Here is a 21036-nt window from a genome sequence, read left to right as displayed (position 1 = left end):
GAAATTACTTTGTGTACATTTAATAGTTTATTATTGGATTTTATTGGTGTTTTTTCTTTTAATAACTGTTCTTTGGCCAGAGAACTGCCAATTATATGTTTGTACAATATTGAGGTTGATTTAAAATATGCTGAATTACTTACAGCTGGGTCTACAAATTTGAAGAGCATGTGGACAATTTTGTTAGAAAGTGGACTTCTCCTAGATTTATTACAGCACTTCACTATCTAAGCTTTCTCTTTGGATGGATATTTTATAGCACCGATTGAACAATTGCACATACTGGGTACTGTTTTTTCTCTGTTTGGTGAAATAACTGGATTCCTATGCTCCAAAAGTTCAAATATATCCTTTTTTTTTTTTTTTTTTTATTAGTTTTTATTGAGGATTTTCAAACATTACAACAGTGGATAATAGTCACAGGAAATACAATTGTAAACTCAAAAAAACATACCAAATAAAAGTATAGGATATATTGACATTAGAAATAGAAATAAGAAGTGACATGAGCTTCTGAATCCTCCTTTTTATGATAATAAGAGCTTATTGGGGGACTACTGAGCAGACCACATATGGGTCCAACAGTCATAAAAATGATGCAAGCATGGTAGTCTCTAGAGGGGCCACATCTGGCCCCTATGATGAGTATATATAGGGGAAGGGGGGATAGTCAGCGGGCAGAGAGCCGCTTTAAAATAAAGGAAAATAAAAGAAGGGTGGGGGCGGAGCCAATTATATCAAAACAATGATATATCTGAGAAATATATCCTTTTTTAATTGTTGTATCTCACTATGTTATTATTTCACATCTTATTGTTTGTTATATTTCCACTGCTCTTTTGTTATGAGCACTGTTAAATCTGCTTCTTAGTTGTTAGCTTATATACTAGTTCTGTGCCTTTAAGGGCCATTATACACTCATTTTTTCTTTGCATAAATGTTTTGTAGATGATCTATTTATAAAGCACATAAAGTTTGGTTTTTAAAAAAAATGGATAATTTTGCTTATTTTTAAATAACATTGCTCTGATTTTCAGACTCCTAACCAAGCCCCAAAGTTTTATTTGAATACCGTCAGCTACCTTCTCCAGCTTGCTCCTGTTTGTGTACAGGGTCTTTTCATATGCAAAAGAAGGGGGGGTCTTATTTCCCACTTGCAGTGGGCTTTCCAACTACCTTTTCAACAGAGCTAAACTGAAAGCTTCTAAGTACGTTTTTAAACCATTTTATACTGGATTTTTATATCCGTATCTGTGCATCTTATTCTTTATAGTAGTGTCTATTACATGCAGTTATATGAAAATGAGTGTATACTGTCCCTTTATCTTTCAGACTTCCTTACCTTGATAAGGTTAAGCTGTTTTGTGGACAGTCCCTGAGTCTCTACCAAAAGTGGAAATTAATTAAAAAAAATGTTCTCCCATCATATTGTCCTAATCTCTCTAATTAATTACTGGAAGGCTAATTAGCAAAACAGACACACTTTTGGCTCGATTTATCAAGTTGTGGATGTATCTTTGGAACTCTGGCAATGCAGTCTTGCATGGGTGAGACTGCAGATGTTAGTTGAGAACCAACAGTCTTTTTAACACCTATGCCAGCTCTGAGCTGGTGTTCTAAAATCACCCCTGACTGAACTGACTGTTGTGATTGACAGCCCTTGCTCTTACATGATTGGGAGCCCTGTCTGCCAGCTCATTGATAGTGGAGCCGTTTGTCTTTTTCTGGGCTCCTCGGAGGGGCCTGCAGGTCCAAAATACTTCCTTTTGGCTTTACTAAAATATTTTTGTGGGATACAATTCAGTGTGGAAAATGTGTCTTCCCCTATTACTGCACATAATACTTGTTTGGCTGCAATCTCATGGGTAGCTGGCCAAGGACAGCAGATGTATAAAGAGGCAACTTAATGCTCTTCACATACCTTCACAAAATTGTATCATTTCAACATTTTGCCTTTTTCATATATTGTCACAGTAAAGTACATGAAGAAGGATGTTCTGTACTCACCCATGTTTAGAGTGCTGGGGATGTCATGTGAAACTGCTGACTCTTTGGAGGGAGCCTCATTTATGAGAAGTTACTCACAAATAATTTATTTTGGCATCAGATGCTAAATTCATTAATTTTTTGCAGTAGCATTTACTACCACCGAAAACAGCTGTGTAGTTACTGTATTCTATATATCATCCCCTGCACATGTCAACATATTATAACCCCAATCAGTTTCACTGTAAGGTCTCACTTCTGGTTATCATTAGGGATGGTACCCCATCTGCAGTGTCACAGCGGCCATTGGCTGCAGTAGCACTGCTGGCAACATTTCTCCAACATCGGTGTGTCCGGTCCACGGCGTCATCCATAACTTGTGGGAATATTCTCTTCCCCAACAGGAAATGGCAAAGAGCACAGCAAAAGCTGTCCATATAGTCCCTCCCCGGCTCCGCCCCCCCCCAGTCATTCTCTTTGCCGCTCTGAACAAGTAGCATCTCCACGGAGATGGTGAAGAGTATGTGGTGTTTTGTTTTAGTTTTTTATTCTTCTATCAAGAGTTTGTTATTTTAAAATAGTGCTGGTATGTACTATTTACTCTGAAACAGAAAGAGATGAAGAGTTCTGTTTATAAGAGGAGGATGATTTTAGCAGCAGTAACTAAAATCGATTGCTGTTCCCACACAGGACTGTTGAGCTGAGAGAACTTCAGTTGGGGGGAACAGTTTGCAGACTTTTCTGCTTAAGGTATGACTAGCCATTTTTCTAACAAGACTGTGTAATGCTGGAAGGCTGTCATTTTTCCCCTCATGGGGATCGGTAAGCCATTTTCTTAGTCTCAAACAGAATAAAGGGCTTATTATGGGCTATAAACTGACACTTTTATGGGCTAAATCGATTGCTTTATTTAGGTATTATATACAGTTTGAAGTTGAATTTCACACTTTTATAACTTTGGGGAACGTTTTTTTTACGCCAGGCACTTGTTTAGACACCTTCCCAGTCAGGAAGGGCCTTTCTCTGTAGTAGGCAGAGCCTGATTTTCGCGCCATTACTGCGCAGTTACTTTTGAGAGCAGTACATGCAGCTGCATGTGTGTGGGTCTGGAATTCACTGAAAAGGTTCCTAGAAGGCTTCATTTGGTATCGTATACCCCTCTGGGATTGGTGAAGTCGCAGCAAAGGCTGGGGCTGGGACTGTAAGGGGGTTAAAGTTGTAAACGGCTCCGGTTTCTACATTTTAAGGGTTAACAGCCTGAAATTTGGAGTGCAATGCTTTGAATGCTTTAAGACACTGTGGTGAAAATTTGGTAAAGATTGGATAATTCCTTCATAGTTTTTCACATATTCAGTAATAAAGTGTGCACTGTTTAACATTTAAAGAGACAGTAACGGTTTTGTTTTAAAACGGTTTTTGTGCTTTATTAACCAGTTTAAGCCTGTTTAACATGTCTGTGCCTTCAGATAGATCATGTTCTGTATGTATGGAAGCCAATGTGAATCCCCCTTCTAATATGTGTGATAATTGTGCCATAGCGTCCAAACAAAGTAAGGACAGTACTGTCACAGATAATAAAGTTGCCCAAGATGATTCCTCAGATGAAGGAAGTAGACATAGTTCTACATCATCTCCTTCTGTGTCTACACCAGTTTTGCCCACGCAGGAGACCCCTAGTACTTCTAGCACGCCAATGCTTGTTACTATGCAACAATTGACGGCAGTAATGGATAATTCCATAGCAAATATTTTATCCAAAATGCCAGCATTTCAGAGAAAGCGCGATTGCTCTGTTTTAAACACTGTAGAGCAGGAGGGCGCTGATGATAATTTTTCTGTCATACCCTCACACCAATCTGAAGTGGCAATGAGGGAGGTTTTGTCAGATGGGGAAATTTCTGATACAGGAAGAATTTCTCAGCAGGCAGAACCTGATGTTGTGACATTTAAATTTAAATTAGAGCATCTCCGCGCATTGCTTAAAGAGGTGGTATCTACTTTGGATGATTGTGACAATCTGGTCATCCCAGAAAAATTGTGCAAGATGGACAAGTTCCTAGAGGTCCCGGTGCACCCTGATGCTTTTCCAATACCCAAGCGGGTGGCGGACATAGTGAATAAGGAGTGGGAGAAGCCAGGCATACCTTTTGTCCCTCCTCCTATATTTAAGAAATTATTCCCTATGGTCGACCCCAGAAAGGACTTATGGCAAACAGTCCCTAAGGTCGAGGGGGCGGTTTCTACACTAGCCAAACGCACAACCATTCCTATTGAGGACAATTGTGCTTTCAAAGATCCTATGGATAAAAAATTGGAGGGTTTGCTTAAAAAGATTTTTGTACAGCAAGGTTACCTCCTTCAACCTATTTTATGTATTATTCCTGTCACTACAGCAGCGTGGTTCTGGTTCGAAGAACTAGAAAAATCGCTCAGTAGGGAAACTCCGTATGAGGAAGTTATGGACAGAATTCACGCACTTAAGTTAGCTAATTCCTTTATTTTAGATGCCGCTTTGCAGTTAGCAAGATTAGCGGCGAAAAATTCAGGGTTTGCAATTGTGGCGCGCAGAGGGCTCTGGCTAAAGTCTTGGTCAGCGGATGTATCTTCCAAGACAAAATTGCTTAATATCCCTTTCAAAGGTAAGACCCTTTTTGGGCCAGAATTGAAAGAAATTATTTCAGACATCACTGGGGGTAAGGGCCATGCCCTCCCACAAGATAGGCCTTTCAAGGCTAAGAATAAATCTAATTTTCTCCAACATAGGTGTGTCCGGTCCACGGCGTCATCCTTACTTGTAGGATATTCTCCTCCCCAACAGGAAATGGCAAAGAGCCCAGCAAAGCTGGTCACATGATCCCTCCTAGGCTCCGCCTTCCCCAGTCATTCTCTTTGCCGTTGTACAGGCAACATCTCCACGGAGATGGCTTAGAGTTTTTTGGTGTTTAAATGTAGTTTTTATTCTTCAATCAAGAGTTTGTTATTTTAAAATAGTGCTGGTATGTACTATTTACTCTGAAACAGAAAAGAGATGAAGATTTCTGTTTGTAAGAGGAAAATGATTTTAGCAACCGTTACTAAAATCGATGGCTGTTTCCACACAGGACTGTTGAGAGGAATTAACTTCAGTTGGGGGAAACAGTGAGCAGACTTTTGCTGCTTGAGGTATGACACATTTCTAACAAGACTTGGTAATGCTGGAAGCTGTCATTTTCCCTATGGGATCCGGTAAGCCATTTTTATTAAATAAGAATAAAGGGCTTCACAAGGGCTTTAAAGACTGGTAGACATTTTTCTGGGCTAAAACGATTGATTTATAAGCATTTTTAATAGTTTATAGCTTTGAGGAGTTATTTTATTCTTGGGAATTATGTTAAAGAAACGGCAGGCACTGTATTGGACACCTTTTTCACTGGGGGCCTTCTCTAATCATAGGCAGAGCCTCATTTTCGCGCCACTAATGCGCAGTTGTTTTTTGGGAAGCAAGGCATGCAGATGCATGTGTGAGGAGCTCAGATACATAGAAAAAGCTTACTGAAGGCGTCATTTGGTATCGTATTCCCCTCTGGGCTTGGTTGGGTCTCAGCAAAGCAGATACCAGGGACTGTATAGGGGTTAAATATAAAAACGGCTCCGGTTCCGTTATTTTAAGAGTTAAAGCTTTCAAATTTGGTGTGCAATACTTTTAAGGCTTTAAGACACTGTGGTGAATTTTGAACAATTCCTTCATACTTTTTCACATATTCAGTAATAAAGTGTGTTCAGTTTAAAATTTAAAGTGACAGTAACGGTTTTATTTTAAAACGTTTTTTGTACTTTGTTATCAAGTTTATGCCTGTTTAACATGTCTGAACTATCAGATAGACTATGTTCTGTATGTGAGGAAGCCAAGGTTCCTTCTCATTTAAATAGATGTGATGTATGTGACAAACAATTTAGAGAAAATGATGCCCAAGATGATTCCTCAAGTGAGGGGAGTAAGCATGGTACTGCATCATCCCCTCCTTCGTCTACGCCAGTCTTGCCCACACAGGAGGCCCCTAGTACATCTAGTGCGCCAATACTCCTTACTATGCAACAATTAACGGCTGTAATGGATAATTCTATCAAAAACATTTTAGCCAAAATGCCCTCTTATCAGCGAAAGCGCGACTGCTCTGTTTTAGAAAATACTGAAGAGCATGAGGACGCTGATGATAATGGTTCTGACATGCCCCTACACCAGTCTGAGGGGGCCAGGGAGGTTTTGTCTGAGGGAGAAATTTCAGATTCAGGGAAAATTTCTCAAGCTGAACCTGATGTGATTACATTCAAATTTAAATTGGAACATCTCCGCGCTCTGCTTAAGGAGGTGTTGTCTACTCTGGATGATTGTGACAATTTGGTCATTCCAGAGAAATTATGTAAGATGGACAAGTTCCTAGAGGTCCCGGGGCCCCCCGAAGCTTTTCCTATACCCAAGCGGGTGGCGGACATTGTAAACAAAGAATGGGAAAGGCCCGGCATACCTTTTGTCCCTCCCCCTATATTTAAGAAATTGTTTCCTATGGTCGACCCCAGAAAGGACTTATGGCAGACAGTCCCCAAGGTCGAGGGGGCGGTTTCTACTCTAAACAAACGCACTACTATCCCTATAGAAGATAGTTGTGCTTTCAAAGATCCTATGGATAAAAAATTAGAGGGTTTGCTTAAAAAGATGTTTGTTCAGCAAGGTTACCTTCTACAACCAATTTCATGCATTGTTCCTGTCACTACAGCAGCGTGTTTCTGGTTCGATGAACTAGAAAAGTCGCTCGATAAAGATTCTTCTTATGAGGAGATTATGGACAGAGTTCACGCTCTTAAATTGGCTAACTCTTTTACTTTAGACGCCACTTTGCAATTAGCTAGATTAGCGGCGAAAAATTCAGGGTTTGCTATTGTGGCGCGCAGAGCGCTTTGGCTAAAATCTTGGTCAGCGGATGCGTCTTCCAAGAACAAATTGCTTAACATACCTTTCAAGGGGAAAACGCTGTTTGGCCCTGACTTGAAAGAGATTATTTCAGATATCACTGGGGGTAAGGGCCACACCCTTCCTCAGGATAGGTCTTTTAAGGCTAAAAATAAACCAAATTTTCGTCCCTTTCGCAGAAACGGACCAGCCTCAAGTTCTACATCCTCTAAGCAAGAGGGTAATACTTCTCAAACCAAGCCAGCCTGGAGGCCAATGCAAGGCTGGAACAAAGGTAAGCAGGCCAAGAAACCTGCCACTGCTACCAAGACAGCATGAGATGTTGGCCCCCGATCCGGGACCGGATCTGGTGGGGGGCAGACTTTCTCTCTTCGCTCAGGCTTGGGCAAGAGATGTTCTGGGTCCTTGGGCGCTAGAAATAGTCTCCCAAGGTTATCTTCTGGAATTCAAGGAGCTACCCCCAAGGGGGAGGTTCCACAGGTCTCAATTGTCTTCAGACCACATAAAAAGACAGGCATTCTTACATTGTGTAGAAGACCTGTTAAAAATGGGAGTGATTCATCCTGTTCCATTAGGAGAACAAGGGATGGGATTCTACTCCAATCTGTTCATAGTTCCCAAAAAAGAGGGAACATTCAGACCAATCTTAGATCTCAAGATCCTAAACAAATTTCTCAAGGTTCCATCGTTCAAAATGGAAACCATTCGGACAATTCTTCCTACCATCCAGGAAGGTCAATTCATGACCACGGTGGATTTAAAGGATGCGTATCTACATATTCCTATCCACAAGGAACATCATCGGTTCCTAAGGTTCGCCTTTCTGGACAAGCATTACCAGTTTGTGGCACTTCCATTCGGATTAGCCACTGCTCCAAGAATTTTCACAAAGGTACTAGGGTCCCTTCTAGCGGTGCTAAGACCAAGGGGCATTGCAGTAGTACCTTACTTGGACGACATACTGATTCAAGCGTCGTCTCTACCACAAGCAAAGGCTCATACGGACATTGTCCTGGCCTTTCTCAGATCTCACGGGTGGAAAGTGAACGTAGAAAAAAGTTCTCTATCTCCGTCAACAAGAGTTCCCTTCTTGGGAACAATAATAGACTCCTTAGAAATGAGGATTTTTCTGACAGAGGCCAGAAAATCAAAACTTCTAAGCTCTTGTCAAGTACTTCATTCTGTTCTTCTTCCTTCCATAGCGCAGTGCATGGAAGTAATAGGTTTGATGGTCGCGGCAATGGACATAGTTCCTTTTGCGCGAATTCATCTAAGACCATTACAACTGTGCATGCTCAGTCAGTGGAATGGGGATTATACAGACTTGTCTCCGACGATACAAGTAGATCAGAGGACCAGAGATTCACTCCGTTGGTGGCTGACCCTGGACAACCTGTCACAAGGGATGAGCTTCCGCAGACCAGAGTGGGTCATTGTCACGACCGACGCCAGTCTGGTGGGCTGGGGCGCGGTCTGGGAACCCCTGAAAGCTCAGGGTCTTTGGTCTCGGGAAGAATCTCTTCTCCCGATAAATATTCTGGAACTGAGAGCGATATTCAATGCGCTCAAGGCTTGGCCTCAGCTAGCAAAGGCCAAATTCATACGGTTTCAATCAGACAACATGACGACTGTTGCGTATATCAACCATCAGGGGGGAACAAGGAGTTCCCTGGCGATGGAAGAAGTGACCAAAATAATTCAATGGGCGGAGACTCACTCCTGCCACTTGTCTGCAATCCACATCCCAGGAGTGGAAAATTGGGAAGCAGATTTTCTGAGTCGTCAGACATTTCATCCGGGGGAGTGGGAACTCCATCCGGAAATCTTTGCCCAAATAATTCAATTGTGGGGCATTCCAGACATGGATCTGATGGCGTCTCGTCAGAACTTCAAGGTTCCTTGCTACGGGTCCAGATCCAGGGATCCCAAGGCGACTCTAGTGGATGCACTAGTAGCACCTTGGAGCTTCAACCTAGCTTATGTGTTCCCACCGTTTCCTCTCATTCCCAGGCTGGTAGCCAGGATCAAACAGGAGAGGGTATCGGTGATCTTGATAGCTCCTGCGTGGCCACGCAGGACTTGGTATGCAGATCTGGTGAATATGTCATCGGCTCCACCATGGAAGCTACCTTTGAGACAGGACCTTCTTGTTCAAGGTCTGTTCGAACATCCGAATCTGGCCTCACTCCAGCTGACTGCTTGGAGATTGAACGCTTGATTTTATCAAAGCGAGCGTTCTCAGATTCTGTCATTGATACTCTTGTTCAGGCCAGAAAGCCTGTAACTAGAAAAATCTACCATAAAATATGGAAAAAATATATCTGTTGGTGTGAATCTAAAGGATTCCCATGGAACAAGATAAAAATTCCTAAGATTCTATCCTTTCTTCAAGAAGGTTTGGAGAAAGGATTATCTGCAAGTTCTTTGAAGGGACAGATTTCTGCTTTATCTGTTTTACTTCACAAAAAGCTGGCGGCTGTGCCAGATGTTCAAGCTTTTGTTCAGGCTCTGGTTAGAATCAAGCCTGTTTACAAACCTTTGACTCCTCCTTGGAGTCTCAATTTAGTTCTTTCAGTTCTTCAGGGGGTTCCGTTTGAACCCCTACATTCCGTTGATGTCAAGTTATTATCTTGGAAAGTTTTGTTTTTGGTTGCAATTTCTTCTGCTAGAAGAGTTTCAGAGTTATCTGCTCTGCAGTGTTCTCCTCCTTATCTGGTGTTCCATGCAGATAAGGTGGTTTTGCGTACTAAACCTGGTTTTCTTCCGAAAGTTGTTTCTAACAAAAATATTAACCAGGAGATAGCCGTGCCTTCTTTGTGTCCGAATCCAGTTTCAAAGAAGGAACGTTTGTTGCACAATTTGGATGTAGTTCGTGCTCTAAAATTCTATTTAGAGGCTACAAAGGATTTCAGACAAACATCTTCCTTGTTTGTTGTTTATTCTGGTAAAAGGAGAGGTCAAAAAGCAACTTCTACCTCTCTCTCTTTTTGGCTTAAAAGCATCATCAGATTGGCTTATGAGACTGCCGGACGGCAGCCTCCTGAAAGAATCACAGCTCATTCCACTAGGGCCGTGGCTTCCACATGGGCCTTCAAGAACGAGGCTTCTGTTGATCAGATATGTAAGGCAGCGACTTGGTCTTCACTGCACACTTTTACCAAATTTTACAAATTTGATACTTTTGCTTCTTCTGAGGCTATTTTTGGGAGAAAGGTTTTGCAAGCCGTGGTGCCTTCCATCTAGGTGACCTGATTTGCTCCCTCCCATCATCCGTGTCCTAAAGCTTTGGTATTGGTTCCCACAAGTAAGGATGACGCCGTGGACCGGACACACCTATGTTGGAGAAAACAGAATTTATGTTTACCTGATAAATTACTTTCTCCAACGGTGTGTCCGGTCCACGGCCCGCCCTGGTTTTTTAATCAGGTCTGATGATTTATTTTCTCTAACTACAGTCACCACGGTATCATATGATTTCTCCTATGCAAATATTCCTCCTTTACGTCGGTCGAATGACTGGGGAAGGCGGAGCCTAGGAGGGATCATGTGACCAGCTTTGCTGGACTCTTTGCCATTTCCTGTTGGGGAGGAGAATATCCCACAAGTAAGGATGACGCCGTGGACCGGACACACCGTTGGAGAAAGTAATTTATCAGGTAAACATAAATTCTGTTTTCGTTCCTTTCGCAATTTCAGGAACGGACCGGCTTCCAACTCTGCAGCCTCTAGACAAGAGGGTAACGCTTCCCAGACTAAACCACCTTGGAAGCCGATGCAAGGCTGGAACAAGGGTAAACAGGCCAAGAAGCCTGCTGCTGCTACCAAGACAGCATGAAAGGGTAGCCCCCGATCCGGGACCGGATCTAGTAGGGGGCAGACTCTCTCTGTTTGCTCAGGCTTGGGCAAGAGATGTTCAGGATCCCTGGGCACTAGAAATAGTCTCTCAGGGTTATCTTCTAGAATTCAAGGAACTACCCCCAAGGGGAAGGTTCCACATGTCTCACTTATCTTCATACCAAATAAAGAGACAGGCATTCTTACATTGTGTAGAAGACCTGTTAAAGATGGGAGTGATACACCCAGTTCCAACTGTGGAACAAGGTCAGGGGTTTTACTCAAATCTGTTTGTAGTTCCCAAAACAGAGGGAACTTTCAGACCAATTCTGGATTTAAAGATTCTAAACAAATTTCTCAGAGTTCCATCGTTCAAAATGGAAACTATTCGAACGATTTTACCTACAATCCAGGAGGGTCAATTTATGACTACCGTGGATTTAAAGGATGCGTATCTACATATTCCTATCCACAAAGATCATTTTCAGTTCCTAAGGTTCGCCTTTCTGGACAAGCATTACCAGTTCGTGGCTCTTCCATTCGGACTAGCCACTGCTCCAAGGATTTTCACAAAGGTGCTCGGGTCCCTTCTAGCGGTTCTAAGACCAAGGGGTATTGCAGTGGCACCTTACCTGGACGACATCCTAATCCAAGCATCGTCCCTTTCCAAAGCAAAGGCTCATACAGACATTGTTCTAGCCTTTCTCAGATCTCACGGGTGGAAGGTGAACGTAGAAAAGAGTTCCCTGTCTCTGTCGACAAGAGTTCCCTTCTTGGGAACAATAATAGATTCTTTAGAAATGAAGATTTTCCTGACAGAGGTCAGAAAGTCAAAGCTTCTAAACGCTTGTCAAGTTCTTCACTCTATTCTGCAGCCTTCCATAGCTCAGTGCATGGAAGTAGTAGGGTTGATGGTTGCAGCAATGGACATAGTTCCTTTTGCTCGAATTCATCTAAGACCATTACAACTGTGCATGCTCACACAGTGGAATGGGGACTATACAGACTTGTCTCCAAGGATTCAAGTAGACCAGATGACCAGAGACTCACTCCGTTGGTGGCTGACCCAGGATCACCTGTCCCAGGGAATGAGCTTCCGCAGACCAGAGTGGGTCATCGTCACGACTGACGCCAGTCTATTAGGCTGGGGCGCGGTCTGGGATTCCCTGAAAGCTCAGGGTCTATGGTCTCGGAAAGAGTCTCTTCTCCCGATAAACATTCTGGAACTGAGAGCGATATTCAATGCTCTCCGGGCTTGGCCTCAACTAGCGAAGGCCAGATTCATAAGATTCCAGTGAGACAACATGACGACTGTTGCTTACATCAACCATCAGGGGGGAACAAGGAGTTCCCTGGCGATGAGAGAGGTGTCCAAAATCATCAAATGGGCGGAGCATCACTCCTGCCATCTATCTGCGATCCACATCCCAGGTGTAGACAACTGGGAGGCGGATTATCTGAGTCGTCAGACTTTCCATCCGGGGGAGTGGGAACTTCACCGGGAGGTGTTTGCCCAGTTGACTCAATTCTGGGGCATTTCAGACATGGATCTGTTGGCGTCTCGTCAGAACTTCAAGGTTCCTTGCTACGGGTCCAGATCCAGGGATCCCAAGGCGACTCTAGTGGATGTATTAGTGGCGCCTTGGTCCTTCAACCTATTTTATGCGTTTCCACCGTTCCCTCTCCTTCCCAGGCTGGTAGCCAGGTTCAAACAGGAGAAGGCCTCTGTGATTCTGATAGCTCCTGCGTGGCCACGCAGGACTTGGTATGCAGACCTGGTGAATATGTCATCGGCTCCACCATGGAAGCTACCTTTGAGACAGGATCTTCTAGTGCAAGGTCCATTCGAACATCCAAATCTAATTTCCCTCCAGCTAACTGCTTGGAAATTGAATGCTTGATTTTTTTTTATTTTTTTTTAAACAAGCTTTATTGATTGTTTTGAAAACAAATTATGCATACAAAGTAGACACATCTTTACATAAAACTTCTGTTTGTACATATACGAATAAAGACAGAGACTATGTCACTTAAATATATAACAAACAGCATATTAACAACCTTTAAATGCATACTATAATAAACTTCTTTTTTAAGCAAGCTTGCTATGGGTTTTCATTTTTTCCAATTTACTCCTCATTCCTATGTATTTACTATGTTAAACAGACAAACAAAACAAAAACAAACAAACAAAAAAAAAAAAAAAAAAAGGGAGGGTTTCAGCTGAGGGGGGAGGAGGGAAGGGGTAAGGGGAGTTGTGCGGTGTGTTTCTTATATTACATCTTTCGGGTCTTACATGTTCACACGCCTGTGCCCCTCCAAGTAGCTAACATCATCTCGTGTGTGCTTATCTGATTAATTCTAAAGTAGTGGAATCTTTCCAATATAAGTAGCTCGTCTACTGTGTGCTCCCATTCCTCCAGAGTTGGGGTAATCCCCGATTTCCACTTCCTGGGTATCAACTTTTTAGCTCCTGTTAGCATTATTAACATCAACGCTCTAATATGTGGTGTTTTGACTACAGGTAGATGGAAAAGAAGGGTCGCCTCTGTTGTGTTTGGTATAATAATGTGCAGCTTGTTTGACATGTGGTCAATCACTTCCTGCCAAAAGTCCTTTATTTTTGGGCACTCCCACCATATGTGCAGGAGCGAACCATGTTCGCCACAGTCCCTCCAGCACATAGGGCTAGCTGATTGAAAGCATTTGTGTAGTCTTGTTGGGGTCAAATACCATCTACTAGTGAGTTTCAAGTGAATTTCCTGTACATTAGCAGCTATAGAAGATCTCTTAGCCAGTGCAAAGGACTTAAGCCATGCATCTTCGTCTATGTCCCTACCAAGGTCCCTGCTCCAGGCCTTTGTGTAAGAGGGGAGAGCAGATCCTGGGGGCACTAGTAAGAGTCTATAAATCAGTGAGATTAATCTTCTAGTTGGTTTACTTGTCGTGCATAAAGTCTCATATGTGGTTAAAGCTCTCATAAAATGTTCTTTGTTTTCGTGGTGAGTAAGGTAATGCTGTAGCTGATTATATCTTAACCAGGAGAGAAAAATTGTACCGTGTTTCTCTACTAAGTCTTGCTGGGGTAGTAATTTACCATCTACAATTGCAAAATGCAGAGAGCCTTCGCGAAGGCTGTATGGTTTACTCAACTGTGTGCCCAGAGAGTGATATGGGAGGTCTGGATTCTCCAGAATAGGCAAAAGAGGTGAGTATTTTGGAGATATGTGTGCTGTTTTATCCCACACTTTAAGGGTTTCTGCTATGATAGTGTAATTATTAATATTCTTAGGACGTTTCAGGTGCGAAGTAAACGCCAACACACTAACATTGTTGAGGTTTAGGATTTGGCCATCCATTCTTACCCATGCTTTGTGTATGGAATTGTGGGCCCATTCCGCAATTCTCTGTAGGAAAATTGCCTGTCTATAAGTTGCTAGTTCAGGGAAGCCTAATCCCCCCCTGTCTCTAGACATGTAGAGCGTTTTTCTCGGGATTCGGGGTTTAATGTTATTCAATATGAACTGTTCAAGTAGGCTTTGGAGCTGCGGGAGGAAGTCCCTAGGGATAGGAATTGGGAGTGTTTGTAGTATGTAAAGTATGCGCGGGAGGATGTTCATTTTTATGACTCCAATTTTACCTAACCAAGATAAAGGTTTGTTCTTCCAGGAGGAAAGATCTCTGATTATTTCACTTTTCAACTTGAGGTGATTCATTTTAAATAAATCTCGGGGATCCTTTGAGAGAAGGACCCCTAAGTATTTTATATGGGTGGTAACTACCGGTATCTGGTGTGTTTCACATAAGTTTAGTAATTGAGCCTGTGGCGCGGTTATATTGAGGATTTCTGATTTTGTGATGTTAAGATGAAAGTTGGAGAGGGAGCCATAGGTTTCAAGCTCCTCTAGGAGATTTGGGATAGAAACTTCAATATTGGTGAGGGTGTATAAAATGTCGTCAGCGTATAACGCTTGTTTGTGTTCATTACCTTTTATAGTGATACCCGAGATGCTTGGATTATTTCGGATTTTCTGTGCCAAAGCTTCAATTGATAGGGCAAACAGAAGTGGGGAGAGAGGGCAGCCCTGCCTTGTCCCGTTTGAAATGCCGAAAGTGTCTGAGAGAGTTCCGTTAACCCTCACTCTCGCATTTGGGTCAGAGTATAAGGAGAACACTAAGTTTGTGAACGCATTCCCGAAGTTCATGGCCTTCAGCACTCGACGCAGGAAGAGCCAATCGACACGAACGAAGGCCTTCTCTGCGTCGGTCGAGAACAGTACCATTGGTACTTTCACATTGCGTGCATATTCCATCAACTGTATGACCTTGCAGGTATTGTCCCTTGCCTCCCTGCCTGGGATGAATCCCACCTGGTCCGTGGAGATAAGGCCTGGTAAATATTTATTGAGGCGCAGGGACAGTACCTTAGCCAAGATCTTGAGGTCTGCATTTAAATAATGATATAGGTCTGAAATGTTCGGGTGCGGTATGGGCCTTGCCCGGTTTGGGAATCACCGATATGTGAGCTTCAAGCATAGGGCGGGGTAGTCTTGGCTCTTCAATTAGGCTGTTAAAGAGCTGAAGCATTTTAGGGGCTAAGGTGTTAAAAAAGGTTTTGTAATATTTAATGGTTAACCCGTCTGGGCCTGGGCTCTTGCCATTAGGAAGATCTTTAACCGCTATGGATAGTTCCTCCCGGGAAATAGGCGAGTCTAACATGTCAGCTTCATCCTTAGACAGTCCTGGTAGAGATAGGGGTGTCAGGTATGCATCTATAGTTTCTGTTTTGGTTAAGGAGTGTGTTTGTGTGTCTGGAGCCTGATTAATATTGTATAGGGCTTTGTAATAATGATTGAATGTATTAGCTATTTGTTTGTTGCCCTTTACTTTATTGCCACCTTTGTCTGGGATGCTGTAGATATGTGTGCGGAGTTGCTGCCTACGAATGGATCGGGCTAGCAGCTTTCCAGGTTTATTTCCGTTTTCATGGTAATGCTGTCTGATGGATAACATCCTGCTCTGATAGGCATCTGCTAGATGTTGGTTGAGTTCTGATTTGGCGCAGTGGAGTTGTTGTTTAACAGCCTTGTCTGTTGTGTTTTGCTTATGTTGTGTTTCCAATGTGGCCACTTTATCTAGAAGTGATGTGTGTTTAGCCCTATACTGCTTACGTAATCTGGCAGTGTGTTTAAGGAACTCGCCTCGCACTACACACTTGTGTGCGTCCCACATGGTAGGTAGCGATGTGTGGTCAGGTGTGTTATGCAGGAAATAGTCAGTTAGGGATTTTTGTAATTCGATTTTAATTAAGGGTTTATCTAGGAGAGTTTCGTCCAGTCGCCATATGTAGGATGTTGGGGGTAAGTCTGGCCAAAATACTTCGGTAGTGACTGGGGCATGATCGGACCAGTAATATGCCCTATTTTACATTCGCCCACCATGTCCAAACCTACAGAATCTGCAAATATATAGTCTATTCGAGAATATTTAGCGCAAGGGTGCGAATAATATGTAAAGTCCTTGGCTGTTGGGTGTGCTATGCGCCAGGTGTCATGTAGGAGTAGGTCCGCTAGTGTTGTTTTCACTGATTTGAGTATTTTATTACTGACACTAGAAGTGCAGTTGGAGGTGTCATGCTGAGGTTCTAACGGAATATTTAAATCACCCGCTACAAACACTGGACCTTTTGCATAGTCCAGCAGGGATTTGGCAAATCGTTTAAGGAATGTATGTTGGTTATTGTTTGGTGCATATATAGAGGCCAGGGTGATTGGGTGTTCATATAGAGTACCTGTCACAATGATATATCGCCCATCTGGATCTCTCTCTGTGTGCATATTTTTGAAGGGGACCGAGTGATGGGTCAAGATGCCAACTCCGCATTTTTTTGAGGGGCCAGATGCTAGATAAGCAGAGGGATATTGTGTATTATGCCATTTAGGTTCTTTGCCTTTTGTAAAGTGTGTTTCCTGGAGGAAAAGGACATGACTGTATAAATTTTTTAGGTCCCTGAAGGCTATGGACCTCTTCCCTGGGCTATTTAGACCCTTGGCATTAATAGTGGTGAAATTAAGGCTATGTGTTTGATATTTGCTATCTTGGGCGCTCATCTCCGCGAGTATAGTGGAGGGGGTAGGTGTGAGGAAGGGCCAAGGAAGGGTGAGGAGAGGGAGAGAAAAAAAAAAAAAAAAGAGAAAACCATATTTAGGTTGAACAAAAATCACAATCAGTGCGGGCGTCTGTCACGCCTATTGATTAGTTAATACTGTATATATCTAAAATATCTTGCACTGGGTGTTTTGTAAGGCAATATATATAAAATGAAAAAGAATAAGGAAAAAATAGATAAATAATTAAATAAATCTTAGTAAATATGAATAATTTACCAATGCAGTACCAACAATACAATAATAGTTTGCAAAAAATTAAGTAAAGAATAAGAGTAACAACAGGAGTAACAACTAACAACAAGAACCTTGTTAACGACTGTGAGGGTAGTAATCCATGAGTGTATGCAACATATTAAGAGAAAAAGGGTCCCAGGACCTTTAGGGAACGATCCCGGGCTTTTGTGTGGCCAACTATACCTGATTATGAAGGAAATAAGCTAGAATGATGGAATGACACTATTTTTTTTTTTTTTCCTTATTTTCCTTCTTTTTTTTTATTTTATATTATTCTATGGGGGGTATCTATTGTGGCTAGAACGAAACAGGTTGACTCCTGAGGGATTTGGCTTAAGGCCTTTAGGAGACATTACTTTTCAGGTATCTTTTTAGATATTACATTAAGGAGCATTAAATATGGATATTTGAGTGTATTCACCGATCTGTGAGGTGAATCATTATTCTGGGCCTGGGTATCAGGTATATGGTAGTTAGACATAATCATAAACAGGTTTAAAAACACATAATACCAGTAGAAAAAGAAAAGAAAAAATGATGACACTTGCACAAACGTAGGCCTGTTCCCCACCGGTCACAAATGATATCATCTGAGAGGTATAATGTGAACATTGTGGGAGTGCAGTAAATTGTGGTTTATAATATAATTAGTGTTAACCAGTTAAGCTACAAGGTATAGGCCAGGATCATGGCGTTAAGTGTATGATATATAACAGTTCAACTAGTGTATTCCTGCAATCAAGAAAAGGTTACTAAAGATAAAACAAACTTATAACTTGCATTTCTCGTCCTATAAAGATGAAGGCTGGTGACCAGTGGAGAAACCGTCCGTTCTGCATTCAGAGCTGTTCTATGCAGTTATTCTCCACATGGTAGCCTCTCCCAACTGAGTGGTTCATCTTAAGAGTGTCCAGGATTGGACTCTCATTGCCCCGCACTGGTGGCCCTGTTAATCAAGGCCACATATTTTCATGGGAATAGTCTATAAAAAGAAGTTACATGGATCCTGCTAGTTCTTGGATCGATCGGTTGATAAGATCCTAGTTGCGTCTTCTGAGCTGCCTCCGGGGATGCCCCTGTTTCGGGGTAAAGCAATTTCTGTGTTGATGTCTGCCAAAAAGGCTTGTAAATCTGAGTCCGGTCTGTAGATTAGAGTCTTATTATTGAGAGTGACTATTAGGGATACTGGGAATCCCCAACGGTATTGGATCTTGCGGTTCCTAAGCTGTTCTGTAACATGGGCTAGTTCTCGCCTTTTCTGTAAGGTGACTGATGACAAATCTGAAAACAATTGCAATTCAGTACCTGCATGTTGAATAGATTTCTTAGACCTTGCACAGCGCATAAGCTCTTCCTTGTCTTTGAAATTAAGGAATTTTATTATAATGTCCTGTGGGGGTGCCTTAGGTGGTGGTTTAGGCCTCAGGGCTCTGTGTGCCCTTTCCATTGTAATCTCTGCCGAGGATGGTGTGTCTTTTTTATTGTGCGAAACAGGCTTTGGAGGTATCCTTCAATGGCGGGGGGGTGGACAGACTCAGGGACTCCTCTAACCCTTACGTTGTTTCGGCGACCCCTATTATCTAGGTCTTCTATTTTGTCTGACAATGACTGTATGATTACTGTATGATCCTGTAGTGTAGTGGAGTTAGTGTGTACTGTGGCATCCATGTTGGCCTGTGCCTCTTCTACTGCTGCGACCCTGCCCTCCAAAGTGCTAATGTCTTTACGCAGGTCCTGGAACAAACTTCGCATTTCCTGCATGACATTATGTATATCTTCCTTAGAAGATAGGTGCAGCAGGTCTTTTTTAGTAACATTAGCGTGTAGCTGAGCCTCATCAAGAGCATTTTCTACTTGGGTTGTGGGTTGTATTGTCTCCATACTCTCTTTATTTGGTGTCACTTGCTGCTCTAATGGCTTTAGGAATTTATTTAAAGGTTTCTGGGTAGTTTTCTTTTCAGCTTTATGTTGTTTTTTGTTGATGGGCATTCCCCACTATTGAAAGGGAGAGCTTATGAGATATAGGGGACAATGCCTTGGTGAGGGCAAAGTAATAGGCAGCTGAAGGGTTAATGTCTCAATAGGTAAATTTGTGTAGTCTGTCTTGGGAGATATCAGGCCCTGCTATTGCTTGCTATTTGAGTATTGGCTGTTCTGAGCCCCTATTTCTTTAGTGTGATACTGTGATGCAGTGTTTCCACGTAGGGCACCGTCAATCTCTGGCACTCTCTCAAGAGCCTGCAGTTTAATTATGGCCTGCCTTACAATTTTCTGTCAGGCCGTGGATGTAATCTGCATTGTGTGCGCAAGCGGCCTTGTTTTTAGGAGATGATGGCAGCGTTTTGGCATCTATACCAGCATAGCCCTGTGCCTCCTACTCGTTACGCTTATGTGAGCGTCGGTCATAACGGGCTTAATCAGCAGCGGCTGTGTGTATGAAGGTGCGTTTCTTACCCGCTCTGGGCGCGCGGCTGCAGCAGGCTCTATGCCTGTCAGATCTGTTGCTGTGCTGCACCTGCCTGGATGTGTGAGCCGCGGTGCTGCAATGTATCCGATCCGTCTTTGTGTCCGGGGCACTGGTGCTTAGTATAGCCTGAGGTGTACAGGTCTCTGTGTTGTGCCGACTGGGCCTCCTTTTCCGTTATCAGGTCAGTATCCACTCTCGTTTGCTGATGCGGGCCAGTGGTTAGACAATAAGTAGCCGAGCTGTTTCAGGTCAACCCCCAAGTATAGAAAAGTATTTTATAGGGTCCATTTGGCCATATTTATTTGTTGCATAACCTCAGGGACTTGGAGCCGATCTATAGTGCGGCCATTCGCCTGCGTGGCCAAGCTCCGCCCTCTGAATGCTTGATTTTATCCAAGCGTGGGTTTTCGGATTCAGTGATAGATACTTTGGTCCAAGCCAGAAAACCCGTGACTAGAAAGATTTACCATAAAATATGGAAAAGATATATCTGTTGGTGTGAATCCAAGGGATTCTCATGGAGTAAGATTAAAATTCCCAGGATCCTCTCCTTTCTCCAAGAAGGTTTGGATAAGGGATTGTCAGCGAGTTCTCTAAAGGGACAGATTTCTGCTCTATCTGTCTTGTTACACAAACGACTGGCAGCTGTGCCAGATGTTCAAGCTTTTGTACAGGCTTTGGTCAGGATCAAGCCTGTTTACAGACCTTTGATTCCTCCCTGGAGTCTAAATTTAGGTATTTCAGTTCTTCAAGGGGTTCCGTTTGAACCCTTACATTCCATAGATATCAAGTTATTATCTTGGAAAGTTCTGTTTTTGGTTGCTATTTCTTCTGCTAGAAGAGTTTCTGAATTATCTGCTTTGCAGTGTGACCCACCCTATATGGTGTTCCATTCAGATAAGGTTGTTTTGCGTACCAAGCCTGGTTTTCTTCCTAAGGTTGTTTCCAACAAGAATATTAACCAGGAAATAGTTGTTCCTTCTTTGTGTCCGAATCCAGTTTCAAAGAAGGAACGTTTGTTGCACAATTTAGATGTAGTCCGTGCTTTAAAGTTCTATTTAGAAGCAACAAAGGATTTCAGACAAACTTCTTCTCTGTTTGTCGTTTATTCTGGTAAGAGGAGAGGTCAAAAAGCTACTGCTACCTCTCTTTCCTTCTGGCTGAAAAGCATCATCCGATTGGCTTACGAGACTACCGGACGGCAGCCTCCTGAACAAATCACAGCTCACTTTACTAGGGCTGTGGCTTCCACATGGGCCTTCAAGAACGAGGCTTCTGTTGATCAGATATGTAAGGCAGTGACTTGGTCTTCTCTGCACACTTTGCCCAAATTCTACAAATTTGATACTTTTGCTTCTTCGGGGGCTATTTTTGGGAGAAAGGTTTTACAAGCCGTG

General features: G+C 42.7%; 1 protein-coding gene across 1 annotated transcript in view; it reads left to right on the top strand.

Moving 5' to 3' along the window:
• The window catches only part of LOC128645895 (ubiquitin carboxyl-terminal hydrolase 12), a 318379-nt gene that overhangs the window by 185311 nt on the left and 112032 nt on the right, over positions 1 to 21036 (top strand). The gene's annotated exons all lie outside the window — the stretch shown is intronic.

The sequence above is a fragment of the Bombina bombina genome, chromosome 1, assembly GCF_027579735.1.
Source record: "Bombina bombina isolate aBomBom1 chromosome 1, aBomBom1.pri, whole genome shotgun sequence".
Lineage (NCBI taxonomy): Eukaryota > Metazoa > Chordata > Amphibia > Anura > Bombinatoridae > Bombina > Bombina bombina.
This window is presented reverse-complemented; position numbering and strand designations above follow the sequence as displayed.